This window comes from Quercus suber, unplaced genomic scaffold, assembly GCF_002906115.3.
Source record: "Quercus suber isolate HL8 unplaced genomic scaffold, Cork oak 2.0 scaffold_240, whole genome shotgun sequence".
In the NCBI taxonomy this organism is placed as follows: domain Eukaryota; kingdom Viridiplantae; phylum Streptophyta; class Magnoliopsida; order Fagales; family Fagaceae; genus Quercus; species Quercus suber.
The window spans coordinates 378,751-383,155 of NW_027069697.1; positions in this window are offsets into that span (position 1 = coordinate 378,751).

Sequence of the window (4,405 nt, forward strand, 5' to 3'; positions counted from 1 at the left end):
ATTTTGCTACTTTATTAATCATTTTATATATAAAAAATAATTAGACTGATTTTATTATTATATAGAAGAGAGTGACTTGAATCTTTACGTTGGAAACTTTTTTTTATACAAAATAAAATTCTATTATAATTTAATCTAAGTGTATATGTGTATAAATCTTCCTCTTAAAACTTAAATCTTAACATTTGTTCCCACACTTTACAAGCATTTATATAAAATTTTTAATTGCATCATTAATAGTTACAATAGTTATACCGCTGTTGGATTTTAAAAGTCATTTAAATATTGATAACGTGATAAAATTTAATATATTTATTTTAAAATACATTAATAGAATTTTAGAAACAAAAATAATGGAGTACCAATTTTATGGGGAAAAAAAATAGGAAAAAAAATGGAGAGACTTCTAAAAAGAATAACCGTTGACTTCTAAGTCAATTGGCACGTCCAATTCTTCTTAAAAAGTAGTGGGATCAATTCACTTATGCTTTAGTTCACAGAAATATTATCTGTAGATTGTCATACATCATCATCATCGTTATTATCCCTTTAACATCCAATCTTTGGGCTAAGGAATAAAAAATAAAAAACAAAACAAAAACTAAATGACAGCGGTCAAAAAAAAAAAAAAAAAAACTCTTGAAATTGACAGGATGTTACTAATCAAGAAAACTACAATTGAAAAGGGTAGAATTCAATCAATTCATTGTAATATTGAAATGCAAGCTTTTAAGTCAGGTACTAATTAACACATTCTCAATACTTTATGGTATGGCATACATGCTAAAACACAATAACAATCAAGTCTAAATCTCAAAAAATTTTAAGCCAGTTTTAGATCTTAAAATGACTAATCAGTGACATAGACACACATATGAAAATACAAACCATAAATTCATTAGCAATTATGAAAATTCAAAGATTCTTGTTTAGAATACTCAAATCAAACCATTCAAAATCACCCATTGGATATTAATATTGTTTTGGCATTTACTTATGGAAGACTAGTGTACATTGTTGTGTATCTTCCTAATTGCCCTCGTGGTATAACAGAAGACTAGTCTTTGAGCACACCAAGGAAACCGCCACAGTTTGAGGAGTAATTGTAAACCGCGTGGTGCTATTACTTTGTCTTTTTTCAACTTGCCCGGTGTAGATTCATTCCAGAAAGTTCAAAAAGACAAGAACACTATTTGGTCCCCAAACCCTATCAAACAGCCTTCAATATGATCCTTGTTTTTTTTTTTTTTTTTTTTTGTCCAATGGTTTTTGCTATTTGGTAAGGATATTCTCTTCCTCACCCATTTGTCCATCTAGATAACCATCCTTATGCAATCACGTGGAAGCCACCATTTAGAATGTGACACTTCATACTTGTGAAGTGGTGAAGGGCTGGTCTAATGTGTCATCAAGACAAATTGGGCAATATTATTAGGCACTATCTTCTAAACCTCTCATAAAAGCCTGGTCCATTTACATTTGTAGAACACGTTTAGATTGAACCTACCCAATTCATATCTTTAGGCTTGATTGTTTAGGCCTAAGCGTGCCAAGCATGAGACAGATTTTTCTATAGATCCAAACTAAACTTTTTTCTTTAAACTATGCCTCAGCACTTAGCAGTGAGGGTTTATACATATATATATATATATATATATAATAAAAGTTGGGCTTAAACGTCATAGTTGCGCCAAGTGTCTTCACCAAATTGCAAAAAATTTATTAAATTTTTAGATTTTTAAAGAACTAAAAATTCATTCTTATCATTAAGCAGTTTATCTCATGAGGATTCTAATTAATTCTAGATAAGCTCATTTTTCTTTTTGTTCATATCAAGTTATTTTCTTCCCAAATCCTAGATCTACTAATATTCCTATACACTAAGCTATTTAGTACTCCTATCATTATGTGAGCTCATCTCCACAAAAAAGCTGATTAACTTCGTCCATCACAAAAAATCTAGAAAATGCAATGCAATGGCTTAAAAAAGTAATCAACTCGAAGAACAAGAATACATTGACAGAGAATAGTGGTGGTGGGATTATGAGCATTAAAACCTTTGAATCTTTGATTCTCTAAACCAATTTTCGGATATAGAATTTCACCATATGAGTCAGGTATACCCACCCTTCTTTTGTTTTGTTTTATTTATTTATTAATTTTGGGTGTGAGGATGAGGTAAAGAAAAAAATATATATTTGCATTCGAAAAAGAGTACAAATAAGCCGAGTTTGATTTTTTTTTTTTTTTAATGAACTCAAGTAGTTCCCAATATAAACAATGCAACACAATCGCCACAAGCTTGATCCAATGACTAGGAGGAAGAACAAGATGAGGAAGAGGACCATTAAATGGTAGCATCAAGGTATTAATCATTACCAATTTTTTTCAAATATAAATGTAATAATGATCTTAAAATAAATAAACTTATATAATTTTCTTTGACTATATCTAATTATATATAATGATTTAATTAAGTAAATAAATCTATTTATTTACTATTTCTTAAGTTTAAATATTACTAAAAAAAAAATACTAAATGATGTAAGCGGAAAATTTTTAATTCTCTTGAACGGTTTAAGACCCCTTAAACAACCAGATTGCGTAGCCTAGATTAATTAGCCAAGTTGTTACTTAGTCAAATTAAGCAATTCTAGGTTAAAACAATCCAAACAATCATATCAAGAATATAAAGCAGCGGAAAATAAATAACACAAGATATGATCACCCAGGAAACCACACGGTAAAAACCTGGAGAGGATTTGACCCACCGATCCTCAAGGCTAACCTGAATTCACTATGAAAGAATTGAAGTTCGTACAAAAGGACTACAAACTCCCTGCTCGACTTCCTAATACTACCCACCAGTAGAACTTCCTGACACAACCACACGCAGGCTCCGAATCCACGGACTACTTCTTTCTTGAATTCCTCAATCAGCTACAAGCTCCCCGCTTGCTTTTCTTTTAAGTTCCAAAGGTTGCAACAGTAATGATCTTCAAGATGTTGAAATCATCTCTACCATGAAAACCCTAAGTTTTGTGTAAAGGAAAGCTCCTCAAAGATCTCACAAGAGATTCACACAAAACAGCAATGTATGAGCAACAATACAATATGGACAACCATCAAAAACGTGGCTAGGGTTTTGTTTATATACCTAGGGTAAAAACATAAAACCCTAAACGTTTAATGAAGTAGGGCTGAGTTGGAAATTCTGCAGAAAATTCAACCTGTGCGATTTTCGATCGATCGAGCCAGGCCGAAAGTCCCAAGTACTTCTGCAGCCACTCGATTCCAACTTTACAATATTAAACCAACTTTGAGCAAGTCTAAATAAGACTAAATACAATGTTTTGATCATGGTTTGCCAACATTACAAATTAGAGTTCTAAATACATAAAATCCTAAGACCTTAGAACCTAACATCTCTAATTTAATGAAATTAATTAGGTTAGAGAGAAAATCTCGTTGGAACCATATAAAATATTTAAATGAAATAAGATTTTTCAATTTTAGATTTATAGATAAACATTTTGTTATAATTTTTTTAATTGAATCTTTTACTAAACCATGTTTTAAATTATTTTATAGATTGCATTTATATATTCAATCTTAGGCATTTTCATTTATATCTGTGTGTATATTGTGGTTTTTTATGTTTTAACTTAAACTAAAAGAGTACTTCACTTCCAAAAAAAAAAGTAAAAGAATAATTTATTTTTATTATCTATTTTATTATTTAATTTCAATGAAACTAAGAAATATTTTCTTATTTCAGTTTACATGCAATTCTTGATTAAGCCCTATGCATCGTACGAAAATTTTTGTACTTTCTTTTATTGAAAAAAAAGATATAATTTTTTTTTCTTATCTTCTTCTCCTATAATTTCTAAGTTGATAAATTGGATTACAATCCAAATTCTTCATCTAATTCTTTTATTATTAAGAGTAAATAAAATCCTATCTCCAAAATAAATGGATTGCAACGCCATCATTTTGTTTAGTTGATATTTTTTTGAAGCCAACCCCATCGTTAATATATAATTAACTTCACAAAAAAAAAATTTATGAATTGTATTAATCTCATTTTGGATAATAATAATAATATTATTATTATTGTGGGGGGAAAAGCCCAAAACTACTCAACGGGCCCAAAACCCACTGATTAAGGGCCATGGTGTCTCCGAGAATTAATAGATAGTTCGGGCGGCCCACCTAAAGCAGGAAGCCCTGAAGCAGAGGGGGAGTGTCGTCTGAGGAGGCCACCATTTGTCCGAGGATGTCTTTCTCCTCGGCTATGATGAGCTTTGATCAAACGAATGTGTGAAAAGTCCGACTAACCTCCCCAACGATCCCAACGGTGATGATGGACTCTGGGTGGATCTGGAAATGATCAAAACTAGAA